Source organism: Schistocerca serialis, chromosome 5 (genome assembly GCF_023864345.2).
Source record: "Schistocerca serialis cubense isolate TAMUIC-IGC-003099 chromosome 5, iqSchSeri2.2, whole genome shotgun sequence".
In the NCBI taxonomy this organism is placed as follows: domain Eukaryota; kingdom Metazoa; phylum Arthropoda; class Insecta; order Orthoptera; family Acrididae; genus Schistocerca; species Schistocerca serialis.
Window position 1 is genome coordinate 598,435,935 of NC_064642.1, and position 15,243 is coordinate 598,451,177.

Consider the following 15,243-nt stretch of genomic DNA (forward strand, 5'->3'; position numbering starts at 1 on the left):
CATGAATGGCGCCTTCTGTATCTCAGTTGGCACCATGAAATGTGCTGACGTTACCATGGAGGCTATGCTGTAATTATAGCTCTAGGCCACAAACTGCAACCAATTCTGACTGCCTGGGTCATCAACAGCCAACACTCAGCCACCATGTCTATAAAGACTTGTCCCCTTTGTACCTTTCAACCACCACTCGCCTGGTACTGCTGTCCCACTGACGGTCCAGAGCTATTTCAAGTGCTCTGCCTGTAACCACTGAGCCAGCATCTGCTGCGTCAGCATTCTCCATGTACGATGTCTGCCTTCCAGCCATGTATGTAAGCTGCAGGCCGTTTTCCTATTTCTACCTCGCCTGCCACACCAAAAAGAAATGTTACAAGACAACAGCCACATCAGAGACGAAGATGAGTTAATATAATGGTCCAAATTACATGAAATTACAAAGAAGTGTTTTGTTCATAATCTTATTTCTGATTCAGTCACCGTCCTATGCCGATACATTGTGCAGCCTTCTGTAGTCTCTCTTCCCATCATAAGAACCCATCTACCAGGTCGCCCCATGTGGGACTCCATTACCACCTGGCAAATACCAAGATAGCTCTCAACACCCATTATTGGTCATCGCACAATGTGCCCGTTACATCGAAATAGCTCACAATATATATTGTGATGTCCTATGAGGAACACTAGCACCTGAAGGACTCTAGCTTACCTATTTATTTGGTAAAATACTTCACATAATTGTTGATCATTTTGTAGTTCTTTATATAGGTTAATAATCAGCCACATGACTCCCTCACGAAGTGCTGTCAAGTAACTGATTTTGTGAGTAGTTGTTAATGATAAGGGGCACTGGTAACATAAAACATCGTCACATATAATAAATCGTAAAAAAATGGTCACTGCTACTGTTCGAAGACCATGTATGTTGACTTTAAAAGTTATTTAACTGTAATATTGCTATTGGAAAACTGTATAAAACTAGTATAGGCTGGAGACATAAAGATCGATTGTTAGTCTTCACAAAAATCGGAATACAGAAGTAGATACAATGGTATTAAGAAGAATTGAGGGTAAAGGTGTCTTCTCCCTCTGTAATTATTTGATTAATTAATATTTACAGAAAGTACGATACAAAAAATGAAAATTGGTATGAAAGATATTAAAATTCATGATAAACAAATGCAAAATTTTCAGTCTGTTCGTGAGATGGTAGGCTAAGCATATTCTAGAATGGATGAGAACTATAGGTTAAAAATGTTGGCCGATGCACAGGACAACCCCAGATCGAATGTGTGCGTAAGGACAAACATTATGATAGGAAACAGAGTACTGATGGTAATAATCGTGTATTGCTACTTAGAAAGAAAACAAATAACCAGAGAAGTATAATGTACTAAAAAAGAAAAATTGCAATGGTCAAATAACCCTTTCGAAACAACATTAATTTATTGACAACCACCTTAATACACGAAAAAGAAACTCAATCAAAACATCAATTTGGAACATTTGTGGCAATGATTGTAGGGGAAACAGTAAAAGAAAAATGGTTCAAATGGCTCTGAGCACTATGGGACTCAACTGCTGAGGTCATTAGTTTCCTAGAACTTAGAACTAGTTAAACCTAACTAACCTAAGGACATCACAAACATCCATGCCCGAGGCAGGATTCGAACCTGCGACCGTAGCGGTCTTGCGGTTCCAGACTGCAGCGCCTTTAACCGCACGGCCACTTCGGCCGGCCAGTAAAAGAAAAAGAAATTGAAAGCACTAGGTACGTAGATAAGGAGAAGAGCCACAAAACTATCCTGGACCAAAAGAAAATCCAGATAACAAGTACTAAAGTAAATTAAACAGAAAAAGACATTGATTAAGTTGATACAATTAAGAACGTCATCTAACCCGCTGTAACAGCTTCATAAATAAGCCACCATTCAAGGAAAAATCATGCGAAAAAGATCAGGAAGTTGGTCCAGAATACCAATATAACAAAGTGTTACCAGCGGAATGGACTGTAGCATCTACTGCCGAACGGTGAAGATGGAGAAAGACAGAGTTTACAGCTGGTAACGTCTAGAAAGTGTCGGCTTTAGTGTGGTGATCACCACATGAGGCATTTCGTTACGTTTTATATGATTAGGCAGCACTTTTATAAGGATTACATGGTTTTTATATATTGTAGCCTTGTCTCTATTGGTCAATTCCAGCTATTGTTGCTAACATTATGTTTTTCTGTACATTTCTATTACTCCTCCTGATGAACACTGAACGCACAACCAGGCTGAAAAAAGGCAGTGTTATCTTCGCTTCTTGTTCTAGCAAGCCACACACCAAATTTTTCGATCACGTAACAACCGTTCGGATCTTAACAAGCATTGTTCAGAAATTTTACCAGCTTTTAGCAGTATTTCTATGGGTACAAATAATTTATTTTCCGTGAATATACGTTTTCTAAAAATGGTTCAAATGGCTCTGAGCACTATGGGGCTTAACTTCTGAGGTCATCAGTCCTCTAGAACTTAGAACTACTTAAACCTAACTAACCTAAGAAAATCACACACATACATGCCCGAGGCAGGATTCGAACCTGCGACCGTAACGGTTGCGCAGCTCCAGACTGAAGCCCCTAGAACCGCTCGGCCACTCCAGCGGGCTACTTTTTCTACTCTCACATTTTTACACTATTTGTAAATGGAAAATACACTACGTTGTTACAGAGAAGACTCCTCTAGCTTGACCAAAATGACAACCAATATGTTCTCGTAGTAATAGTCTTTTTTAATGCATCTGTAATTCATTAAAATATCGCATGCTGTTAAGTTCTATAGTTCTTCATTAAAATAGAATCCGTTTACGCCAGTGCAAGTATTTAGTGACCCCTTTACTCTCTCTACAACTAATATTAACACTTTTTCTAGAGTCATGTTAATTACGCCTCAGTAGCAGAGTTAAGGCAACGTCCATCTCTCTAGCTCGTGCAGGTCCGGTGGCCGTGTGTTCAGGGACTAGCGCTGTCGCTGCAGTTTCGTATCCATCACGGGTCTCACAGTATTAACGACTCTAGGTCACCGCGCAGTGGCTCGCACTGTGACCACGTAGTCGCCGCAAGACGATATATCACTGTGTTAACAACACATACATCACTGTACTGTCCGCTGGCCGCTGCCAAGGTCTGCTCAAGGTAGCTAGAGAAAGGACAGGCAACTAACTGTTTAGAGCTTGCATGTCGCACGCACATTAGTTTCAACCTATGTTAACATTTCGTAAAAGTTTGGGCATTTCAGTGCAAAGAGTGACTGAATAATTGATAGATATTTCGCCAACTTGGACAATGCCCTACTACTATTCAATTAGAGGTATCTGGAAAAAGATCGAAAAAATCATGTAGATTTACGAGAAGTTAAAGACGGTGCTGCGACATTGCAGATTCAATACCTTAGTTCAATGGTTAGTTATGAACACAACATCAAATTCACTACAAATATAATGTTCAACGTGTGCTTACGACAATAGTTATAAACATTTATCAATGGAATATACACAGAGGTGACGAAATTAGTTGGATAGTTATATGCACGTACATAGAAGGTGGTCGCCGGCCGTTGTGGCCGAGCTGTTCTAGGCGCTACAGTCTGGAGCCGCGCGACCGCTACGGGCGCAGGTTCGAATCCTGCCTCGGGCATGGATGTGTGTGATGTCCATAGGTTAGTTAGGTTAAGTAGTCCTAAGGGACTGATGATTGGTTCAAATGGCTCTGAGCACTATGGGACTCAACTGCTGTGGTCATAAGTCCCCTAGAACTTAGAACTACTTAAACCTAACTAACCTAAGGACATCACACACATCCATGCCCGAGGCAGGATTCGAACCTGCGACCGTAGCGGTCGTGCGGTTCCAGACTGTAGCGCCTTTAACCGCTCGGCCACTCCGGCCGGCAAGGGACTGATGACCTCAGGTGTTATGCCCCATAGTACTCAGAGCCATTTGAACAGAAGGTGGAAGTATCTCGCACACAATGTATAAAAGGGCAGTGCAATGGCGGAGCCGTCATTTACATTCGTCTGATTCATGTGAAAAGGTTTCCGATGTGATTACGGCCGCACCTCGGGAATTAGCGGACTTTGAAACAGGAATGATAGTGGCAGTTACACGCATGGGACATTAAATTTCGTAAATCGTTAGGGACTTCAATATTCCGAGATGCACAGTGTCAAGAGTGTGCCGAGAATACCAAATTTCAGGCATTAACTCTCACCACGGGCAACGCAGTGGCAGACGACATCACATAACGACCCAGAGCAGCGGCGTTTCTGTGGAATTGTCAGTGGTGACACATAAGCAACACTGCATGAAATAACTGCAGAAATGAACGTGGGACATACGACGAACGTTTCGGTAGGACAGTGCGGCGAAATTTGGCATTAATGGGCTATGACAGCAGACAGCCGACGCGAGTGCCTTCCCTAACAGCAGGATATCGCCTCTCCTGGTGCTCGTGATCAAATCGATTGCACCCTATACGACTGGAAAACCGTGGCCTGGGCAGATTAGTCCCGATTTCCTGGACAGATGAGTCCCGATTTCAGTTTGAGTTGGTGGTAAGTTTCGAGTGTGGCGCTAACCCCACGAAGACATGGACCTAAGTTGTCATCAAGGAGCTGTGCAAACTGTGGTGGCTCCATAAAGCTTGGGCTGTGTTTTCGTGGAGTTGACTGCGTCCACGGGTCCAACTGAACCGATCATTGACTGGAAATGGTTACGTTCAGCTACTTGGAGACCATTTACAGACTTCGTATTACCGAAAAACGATGGAATTTTTATGTATGTAAATGCGCCACGTCACTGGGCAACAGTTGTTCGCGATTGGTTGAAGAACCCTCAGGACAGTTCTAGCGGATGATTTGGTCACCGCCGACCGGAGTGGCCGAGTGGCTCTAGGCGCTACAGTCTGGAACCGCGCGACCGCTACGGTCACAAGTTCGAATCCTGCCTCGGGCATGGATGTGTGTGATGTCCTTAGGTTAGTTAGGTTTAAGTAGTTCTGAGTTCTAGGGGACTGTTGACCTCAGAAGTTAAGTCCCATAGTGCTCAGAGACATTTGAACGATTTTTTTTTTATTTGATAACCCAGATCGCGTGACATTAATCCCATCGAACATATACTGGGTGGTCCATTGATAGTGATCGGGCCAAATATCTCACGAAATAAGCATCAAACGAAAAAACTACAAAGTACGAAAATCGTCTAGCTTGAAAGGGGAAACCAGATGGCGCTATGGTTGGCACGCTAGATGGCACTGCCGTAGGTCAAACGCATCTCAACTGCGTTTTTTAAAAATAGGAACCCCCGTTCTTAATTACATAATCGTGTAGTACGTAAAGAAATATGAATGTTTTAGTTGGACCACTTTTTTCGCTTTGTAATAGTCACAAACGTGTAAGTACATGTTATCACGTAACATTCCGCCACTGCGGACGTTATTTGCTTCGTGATACATTACCTCTGGTAAAATGGACCGTTTACCAATGGCGGAAAAGCTCGATATCGTTTTGATGTATGGCTATTGTGATCAAAATGCCTCAACGGGCGTGTGCTATGTATGCCGCTCGGTATCCTGGACGACATTATCCAAGTGTCCGGACCGTTCGCCGGATAGTTACGTTATTTAAGGAAACAGGAAGTGTTCAGCTACATGTGAAACGTCAACCACGACCTGCAACAAATGATGATGCCCAAGTTGGTGTTTTATCTGCTGTCGCGGCTAATCCGCACATCAGTAGCAGACAAACTGCGCGAGAATCGGGAATCTCAAAAAGGTCAGTGTTGAGAATGCTACATCAACATTGATTGCACCCGTACCATATTTCTATGCACCAGGAATCGCATGGCGACGTCTTTGAACGTCGTGTACAGTTCTGCCACTGGGCACAAGAGAAATTACGGGACTATGACAGATTTTTTGCACGCGTTCTATTTAGCGACGAAGCATCATTCACCAATAGCGGTAACGTAAACCGGCATAATATGCACTATTGGGAAACGGAAAATCCACGATGGCTGCGACAAGTGGAACATCAGCGACCTTGGCGGGTTAATTTATGGTGCGGCATTATGGGAGGAAGGATAATTGGCCCCCATTTTAGCAATGGCAATCTAAATGGTGCAATGTGTGGATGTCCTACGTAATGTTCTACCGAAGCTACTACAAGATGTTTCACTGCATGACAGAATGGCGATGTACTTCCAACATGATGGATGCCCGGCACATAGCTTGCGTGCGGTCCAAGCGGTATTGAATAGCATATTTCATGACAGGTGGATTGGTCGTCGAAGCACCATACCATGGCCTGCACGTTCACCGGATATGACGTCCCCGGATTTCTTTCTGTGGGGAAAGCTGAAGGATATTTGCCATCGTGATCCACCGACAACGCCTGACAACATGCGTCAGCGCATTGTCAATGCATGTGCGACATTTACAGACGGCGAACTTAAATTCGTTACACGTATTGCCAAATGCATTGAGGTTGACGGACACCATTTTGAGCATTTATTACATTAATATGGTATTTGCAGGCAATCACGGTGTAACAGCATGCGTTTTCAGAAATGATAAGTTCACAAAGGTACATGTATCACATTGGAACAACCGAAATAAAATGTTCAAACGTACCTACGTTATGTATTTTAATTTAAAAACCTACCTGTTACCAACTCTTCGTCTAAAATTGTGAGCCATATCTTTGTGACTATTACAGCGCAATCTATCACAAAGCGAAAAAAGTGATCCAACTAAAAGATTCATATTTCTTTACGTACTACACGAAAATGTAAGAAAAAATGGGGGTTCCTATTTTTAAAGAAACGCAGCCGATATCCGTTTGACCTACGGCAGCCCATCTAGCGGGCCAACCATAGCGCCATCTGGTTTCTCCCTTCAAGCTAGACAAGTTTCGTTCTTTGTAGTTTTTTCGTTTGACGCTTATTTCGTGAGATATATGGCCCGGTCACGATCAATGGACCACCCTGTATGGGATTTAATTGAGAGGTCAGATGGTGCACAACAAAAGTTTTGTCACCTCAGTGCATCTATAGGGATAGTAAAATAATTGTTTCTTTGTATCATTTGACTACTGTTCCATCATTCTCCCTAGAAATAAGTGTAAGTATTCATTAAGGATGAATGTTTTGTTCTTGTGGCTTCAGTCCGAAGATTGATTTGATGCAGCTCTCCACAGTCAGGCCCCAGTCTCTCGCTGCCATTTTTACCGCGCACGCCTCCCTCCGTTGCCACACTGACGTTCCCTTCATGCCTCATAGACGTGTCTTATCCACTGATCCCTTTTTTCAGTCTAGCTATGCCATAAATTTCTTTTTTACCGTTTTGGATCAATATGACCTCCTAAGTTATTCGTACAATGCATCTAATCTTCAACCTTCTTCTGTAGCACAATATTGCATCAGTCCCCTAGAACTCAGAACTACTCAAACCTAACCAACCTAAGGACGTCACACACATCCATGCCCGAGGCAGGATTCGAACCTGCGACCGTAGCAATCGCGCGGTTTCGGACTGAAGCGACTAGAACCGCTCGGCCACCGCGGCCGGCTTACTTGCAATTGCTAGTTCGCATTTTATACTGTCCGTAAATCACCCATCGTAACATTTTGCTGCCAAAATAACAGAACTCATCTACTTTTTTTAGTGTCCCCTTTTCCTAATCTGATCTCCCTGCATTACCCGATGTAATTCAACTACATTCCGTACTCTTCGTTTACTTGTGTTGACGTTCATCTCAGAATCTCTTTTCAAGACGCTTTATATTCCGTTCGAAAATGCTCTTCTAGTTTTTTGCCATCTCTAATTACAATGTCATTGGCAAACATCAAAGTTATATTTCTTCTCAATGAACAGAAACTTTCTTTTCTGAATGTGTTCTTTGTTTCGTACACAGCTAGCTCAATATGCAGATCTAATAAATTCCCAGATTGGCTGCAGTCCTGCCGTCTCACTTCACATCTACTGTTTCTCTTTCGTGTCCTTCGACTCTTTTGTAGGCAACGTTCCGCTCCTTGTACTTCATCCCTGGTACCTACAGAATTTCATAAAGAGTATTCCAGTCGACATTTTGACAATCTTTCTATAACCTAATAATAATAAGTCACTATCCCTTCTGTAAAGAAATGATCTCATCCAGTCATATTGCGGAATTATTAAAATCGTTGGAATCGTAAGGAAAGTTTCTAGGTATGCCGTTTGCCTCGAGATTTTTTCATTTCGTTGTACCATTTAGAAAAATGCTTTATGAATTCAGTCTTGTAGTTTTCACGGCAATAAGCCAAACTGCCAATCCCTTGTCGAATGGCCGAATACAGTGGAGAATTCTACTTAAACAAACTTCCCGACCAATAACAGAGTCTTCTGACTCCTTTCCTGCGGTACGCCACGAATTTCTCTCATGTGCCAACCTCTTCATCTTAGAGCAGCACTTGAAATCCACGCAGCCTCAATTATTTGGCGAATGTATTCCAAGTGTCACTTAGACCGTCAACGAGCGCGCACCGCTAGTCCTGCTACTAATAAGGCGAGTACACCGTTCGCTTTTTACATATTTTTACGAGCTTCAAACAGGAGCGACTGCAAGAGTGTACAGATGCGAGCTGAGCTGGCCATCCTTCGCTCACAGCTTGAGGCTGCGTTGGCTTCCGTCACACAGCTTGAGGCTGCTGCCAAGGGGCGTCACTGTGGGGGATCGGACGCGGCAATGCGAGGGACGTCGATCACGTCCCACGTGTCCTCCGATCGGTCCACTGCTGTGACCTCCGCGGGTACTGCCTGCACTGAGGTTGACCCCTCACTCGTGATCGAGTGGGAGATCATTCCAAAGTCTGGCAGGCAGCAAAAAACGTTCCGAAAGGCCGATCGTAGGGCCTCCCCGGTTCGTTTGACGAACAAGTTTTGGGCGTTCTCTGTGGCTGACGATGTCTCTGAGCCGGATGCAGTCGTCCACCCTGTTCCAGAGGAGGCTTCTCGGCCCGTAAGGTCTGGGCGTTCACAGAGGGTGGGTTTGCTGGTAGTTGGGAGCTCCAACGTTAGGCGCGTAATGGGGTCCCTTAGGAACATGGCTGCCAAGGAGGGGAAGGAAGCCAGTGTGCACTCTGTGTGCATTCTGGGGAAGTGATTTCGGATGTGGAAAGGGTGCTTCTGGATGCCATGAAGAGTACAGGGTGCAGCCAACTGCAAGTGGTGGCTCATGTCAGTACCAATGACGTGTGTCGCTTTGGATCGGAGCAGATTCTGTCTGGCTTCGGGCGGCTTGTGGAAATGGTGAAGACTGCCAGTCTTGCTTCCGAGATTTAGGCGGAACTCACAATCTGCAGCATTGTCGATAGAAACGACTGTCGTCCTTTGGTGCAGAGCAGTGTAGAGGGTCTGAATCAGAGGCTCAGGCAGTTCTGTGACCGTGCAGCCTGAAGATTTCTTGACTTGCGCCATCGGGTGGTGGGTTTCCGGGTTCCGCTTAATACATCAGGAGTCCACTACATACAGGAGGCGGCTACACGGGTAGCGAGGGCTGTGTGGAAGGGACTGGGCGGTTTTTTAGGTTAGAGGCTCTCAGGGTACCACAGAAGGGACGTCCGTCTAAAAGTCGGCAGGTAAAACACAGTAAAGTAGTTGCAGAAACGATTGGTATTGTAGTTGTAAATTGTCGTAGCTGTGTTGGGAAAGAACCGGAGCTGCATGCCATAATAGAAAGAACTGAAGCTCAAATAGTTGTAGGTAAATAGTTGTTGCTAAATCCGGAAATAAGTTCGGCTGAAATTTTTTCAAACGATGTAACAGTGTTCAGAAAGGATAGATTAAATACAGTTGGTGGTGGAGTATTTATTGCTGTCAGATCGTTGTTGCAGAAGCAACGAAAAAAACATGCCAAATTATAAGAACGCAAAATTGCCAAGATTGGCAAAGTTTTACAGAAGTTCGAAGTATAGCGCGTACTTAAATGCGGGATGTTTTTAATAATTTCCACAACGAAATTCTGTCTCGAAATCTGGCAGAAAACCTAAAGAGAAAAGAGATTCTGGTCATACATAAAGCACACCAGTGACAAGACGCAGTCAATACCTTCACTGCGCGATAACAACGGTGAAGTCACTGATGACAGTGCCACTAAAGCACAGTTATTAAACACGATTTTCCGAAACTCCTTCACCAAAGAAGGCGAAGTAAATATTCCTGAATTCGAATCAAGAACAACTGCCAAGATGAGAAACATAGAAGTAGATATCCTCGGTGTAACAAAGCAGCTTAAATCACTTAATAAAGGCAAAGATTAGCGATTATATACAACCACTCGCTCACAGAATGATCCGTATCTAAAGACTGGAAAATTGCTCAAGTCACTCCAATACCCAAAAAGGGAAATAGGAGTAATCCGCTGACTTACAGGCCTATACCACTAACGTCGATTTTCAGTAGGGTTTTAGAATATATACTGTATTCGAACATTATGAACTACCTCGAAGAAAACGATTTATTGACACATAGTCAGCACGGTTTCAGAAGATATCGTTCTTGTGAAACACAATTAGCTCTTTATACTCATGAAGTAATAAGTGCTATCAACAGGGGATGTCAAACTCATTCCATATTTTTAGATTTCCAGAAGGCTTTCAACACCGTTCCTCACAAGCGTCTTCTAACCAAACTGCGTGCCTACGGAGTATCGCCTCAGTTGTGCGACTGGATTCGTGATTTCCTATCAGAAAGGTCACAGTTCGTAGTAATAGACGGAAAGTCATCGAGTAAAACAGTAGTAATATCCGACGTTCCCCAAGGAATTGTTATAGGCCCTCTATTGTTCCTGATCTATATTAACGACATAGGAGACAATCTGAGTAGCCGTCTTAGATTGTTTGCGGACAAATGCTGACATTTACCGTCTTGTAAAGTCATCAGATGAACAAAACGACTTGCAAAATGATTTAGACAAGATATCTGTATGGCGCGAAAAGTGACAATTGACCCTGAATAAAGAAAAGTCTGAAGTTATTCACATGAGTACTAAAAGAAATCAGCTAAATTTCGATTACGCGATAAGCCACACAAATCTGAGGGCTGTAAATTCAACTAAATACTTAGGGATTACAATTACAAATAACCTAGATAATATTCTGGGTAGAGCAAACCAAAGACTGCGATTCATTGGCAGAACACCTAGAAGGTGCAATGGTCTACCAAAGAGACTGCTTACACTACCCTTGTCCGCCCTATTCACGAGTATTGCTGTGTGGTGTGGGATCCGCATCAAGTGGGACTGACGGAAGACATCGAAAAACTACAAAGAAGGGCAGCTCGTTTTGTATTATCGCGAAATACATGATACGTGAATTGGAGTGGCAATCATTAAAAAAGGCGATTATTGTTGCGACGGGATCTTCTCATGAAATTTCAATCACCAGTTTTCTCCTCTGATTGCGAAAACATTCTGTTGGCACCCACCTACATGGGGAGAAATGATCATCAGGATAAAATCAGAGAAATCAGGTCTCGCACAGAAAAATTTAAGTGCTCGTTTTTACCGCATGCCGTTCGATGAGTGGAACTGTAGAGAGACAGCATGAAGGTGTTTCACTGAACCCTCTGCCAGGCACCTTATTGTGGTTGGTTTGTGGGACTGAAGGGACTAGACTGCTGTGGTCATCGGTCCCTTTTTCCAAAATGTCAAACATCCACACAGAGTAAAAACGAACAATGGATATGACAACAGATGACACAGGACAAGAAAGACGCAGACAGAGACCAGACAAAAGGAATTCAAATCACACAGAGTGTGACAGTGCTTGGCCAACCATAGAGACAAAAAAGGAAAAGCCAACCACCTAGAAACAAACTAAAAATAACCCAGTCTAAAATCGTGGGCCAATGGCCAGACTCAACGCAGAAAAAACGACAAACACTTAGATTAAGTGATAAAAGCCCCCCTGCCCGAATAAAACGCAAAACTAAGCCTGCCATGGCAGTGTCATCTGTTAAAAGGGCAAGGAGCGTATCAGGCAGCGCAAATGTCTGCCTGAACATAGCTAAAAGCGGACAGGCCAACAAAATGTGGATCACCGTCAAAGCTGCCCTGCAGCGACAGAGAGGCGGGTCCGCACGGCGCAGTAAATATTTGTCCGTAAGCTGGGTGTGGCCGTAGGAGAGTAGTCACGCAGATGTAGATGTGAATCTCTGTCTTCCACTACACTTTTTACCCTCTACGGCTCCCTCTAGTACCACAACCCCCTGCTGGTTCGGGCGTTAGAATAGGCCCGCGTTATTCCTGCCTGTCGTAAGAGGCGACTAAAAGGAATCTCAAAAAGTTTCGGCCTTATGTGATGGTCCCCTCTCAGGTTTGACCTCCATCTTTCTAAATTCTTCCGAAGAGCGAGCCCATTGGGGAAGGGCGCCTTGCATGGTGCACTGTATCCGTCGTGCACTGCGACCTTTAGCCGGCTTTCTCGTCGTTTCAACGCTGTCCTGCTCGTTTTCCACCTCTCGGGCGAGGATACGTTCCTGGGTGCGATTACCACACTGCACTGTGCGGTGTTGCTTTTTGCTGACACAACGACGTTGGACATTTATGCACCTAAGATCCAGCACGGTAGCCAGTCTGCTGTGATGGGGCCGCCATGTTCCCTGTTGGTTGTAGCCCCCTGACTACACAGGGATCGCTCTGCTGATGCCTAACCCACGTATGCCAAGGAGTAGATGCCTGTCCTCCTGGGATATCGGGACTCCCGGCAATAGCCATCTTGCCAGGTGGCCCTTGCTGAGGGGTGGGTGGCGCCCGTGGGGAGGGCCCTTGGTTGGAGTAGGTGACATCAGGGATGATGACCCGCAATGAAGCGTGGTACATCATCTATCACTGATGGCCAGCCACCAGCAGTCTCAAAGCGTTCTCGGGCTCAATTTAACGCACAGAAATAAGATCCAAAAATGTTCCCCTCCCTGGCCCCACCGTGGGAGGAGCTTAAGTCTCAGGATGGCAGTAATAGTTATTCACCCCAGTTCCTAGTTTGGACGAGAGATGATGGGGATTCTTTCATGTCCACAAAGCCTCAGTTCTTCGTAGAGCATTTAGAGGATAAGCTTGGGGAGGTGGACGGCTTGTCCAAAATGCGCTCTGGGTCAGTACTGATACAAACAGCGTCCTCTGCCCAGTCACGACGGTTACTTGCTTGTGACAAGTTGGGGGATGTTGCCGTTACGATCACACCCCATAAGAGTTTAAATATTGTCCAGGGTATTATTTACCATAGGGACCTTCTTTTGCAGTCTGATGACGAGCTACGTGCCAATTTAGAGCGCCAAGGTGTACATTTCGTCTGGCACATTCATCAGGGTCCAAAGGATAATCAGATTGCTACCAGTGCCTTCATCCTGGCCTTCGAGGGTGATACATTACCACAGAAGGTCAAGGTGATGGTCTAACGATGTGACGTCAAGCCCTATATCCCTCCCCTGATGCGGTGCTTTAAGTGCTGGAAGTTCGGCCATATGTCTTCCCGCTGTACTACCAGCCTCTCATGTCGAGATTGGGGACGCCCATCACATCGCGATACTCCATGTGCCCCGCCTCCCATATGTGTCAACTGTGGAGAGCATCATTCACCTTGCTTGCCAGACTGCAGGATCCTCCAGAAAGAGCGCAAAATCATCGTATCTAAGACTCTGGACCGACTGACCTATACTGAGGCTAAGAGGAAATATGAACGCCTCCATCCTGTGCGAATGACTTCCTCGTATGCCACTGCAATGACAACTGTGTTAGCCCTATCAGTTCAGCATATTCCAGTAAAATCACCGAGCCGCACAACTCCACATGCCCCCTTGCCCGTGGGGGGCTCTACCCACCCTGTTGCTCCTGCGCCACCTACCTCAGGAGCAACACCCTCCCACCCCTCGGGGACGTCAGTCCCCATTTGTCAGCCAGAGAAGCGTCCAACTTCTTCGGCTACTCATTCCATGTAGGCTTTCATGGCCGGCGTCTTCATCAGTAAACACTTCCAGGCTAAGTTGCCATGGTCAACGACTGACTCATCTCGGAAGATGTTCTCTGTAGTTGAGAACGAAACGTCAGGGAGAAGAAGTTCTACAGATCGACCATGGAAACTTAGCCCAGAAGTGTTTACTGATGTTCTTCGGCTACTCTCGCTCGCAAGGGGTCCCTTGGGTCCCTCCCTTCCCAGGTTCCCACCAGTGGGAAGGATGAAGCCCGACACTGGCATAAGTTCTCACCAGCGGCTGGTCGTAGGGCCTCGTGATCCTCCTCTGTCCCGGAGACTGAATCGGTGAGGCCCTCCCCGCCGGTGAAACCCAAGGTTCAGCGAGAGAATTCCAAGAGAAAGACCTCTAAGGCCAAAGAACTTGCCGTGGCCCCTACCCCGCCGCAACTTTCCAGCTCTGCATCTGAGGACAAGGTGGAGATTTTGGCATCTGCTGAAGACCTCGATCTCGCCAGTCCCTCGGGTGCAATGAATAGCACTTGCACAAGTGTTCAATCGGAGGCAGCAGGTGGCCCAGCAGCGTAATCTGCCTTCTGAGTCCCTTCAAGCCTTTCTCAGACATGGACAATACCATCCTCCAGTGGAACTGCAACAGTTTTTTTCACCATCTAGCTGAGCTCCGACAACTTCTCAGCCTTCACCCTTTCGTTTGTTTTGCTCTACAAGAAACTTGGCTTCCGGCAACGCGAACCCCCGCCCTCCGTGGCTATCGGGGTTATTATAGAAACTGGGCAGCTTATGAAAGGGTATCTGGTGGCGTCTGCATCAATGTCCTCTACTCCCTTGACAGCGAGTCTGGCCCTCTACAAACACCTTTAGAGGCTGTCACTGTTCGGGTGTGGACGCCACAGGCTTTTACCGTCTGCAGTCTCTATCTTCCACTAGATGGTGATGTCCCGCAGCATGTCCTGGCTGCGCTGATAGCCCAATTGCCGCCGCCTTTCCTGTTACTGGGCGACTTCAACGCACATTACCCTCGGTGGCGTGGGTCAGTGGCAACAGGTCAAGGCGCCACTGTTGAGAATGTATTGGCACAGCTCGATCTTTCCATTTTAAATGTTGGTGCCTTCACACATTTCAGTGTGGCTCATGGCATGTACTCCGCCATTGACCTTTCGACCTGCGGCCCTAGCCTCTTACCTTCTGTCCAATGGCGTGTGCATGACGACCTGTGTGGTAGTGACCACTTTCCGATCTTTC